Source organism: Gambusia affinis, linkage group LG01 (genome assembly GCF_019740435.1).
Source record: "Gambusia affinis linkage group LG01, SWU_Gaff_1.0, whole genome shotgun sequence".
Lineage (NCBI taxonomy): Eukaryota > Metazoa > Chordata > Actinopteri > Cyprinodontiformes > Poeciliidae > Gambusia > Gambusia affinis.
The window spans coordinates 1,008,905-1,009,964 of record NC_057868.1 but is presented as its reverse complement, the minus strand read 5'-3'; positions in this window follow the sequence as shown (position 1 = coordinate 1,009,964).

Here is a 1,060-nt window from a genome sequence, read left to right as displayed (position 1 = left end):
AGCTGACGTAGTTCATCAGACGACCAGTAAGGCGTGTCTTAGATATAAAGAATGGATCGTCCGTTTTTGATCAGATGCTGTTTAATCCCGGTGTATTCACGTCACAACAAATTAGCCTGTGAGGGTAAGCGTCTCTTTCTTTTTAGCGCTAAAAAGAATAAAATACGTAAAGTCTGATTATTTGTGTTTGGCTGATTTTCTGCACGTGTGATCACATGCTTCCGATTCATCGATAATACATATAGATCAACACTTGTTAGTTTCTTTTCATCCACTTATTAATATGCTTAAATTCTGCGGGTCGTCTCGTCTGATCTGAGGTCGTAGCCGAGTGTGGTGCGGGGCGGAGGAGGGGGGGGACGCGACGGGAGGCGGCTGCGTGCCGGGCCGGTTTCCGCTTTGCATTCTGCTGGAGATGTCTCGATACAGCAGTCCCACCCACTCTACAAACCTCCCGGTGGGGTCTCATAACTAAATATTCATGGCATATATATGTACCCAAAAGGGAGAAGGCAGCTATCAGTAAAATATATTGTAACCTCTGTTAAGGGCTCAATGAAAACACACACACGGTCAGATAGCCAGAACATTCAGAAACTTTAATGGCGAACACACAGGTCTTTTCATTCGGACAGATAGCCTTTTCGCTCATGGTTCGCTCTCTTCTCTGCCGCTAAGCCTCATGGGAAAACACATAACAACATAACAGCACCCTCTAACCGCTACAATATTTTAGTAAATACGCTGAAGAACGGCAAACACTTGGAAGGCGACGCCTAACAGCTAAAGGCACTGGAGCCTCATCATGGTGGGTTCGTCCAGCTGAGTTTTGATATATTCCACTTGTACTTATATGAACTTGTAAATGCTGGGGATATTTGTATAAATATTGTTTATACAGGTAGTATCTCCAGGTAGTATATTTGAGCATTGCACTTTCTTGCACTCAATCTGTTTTATAGTTTGTGTTGAAGTCCAGGCAACAATAACTATTCAGTGATTTTATTTTGTGATGCAAGCATCATATTCTAGTTTCAACCCCAACATGTGGTTTAGTCTT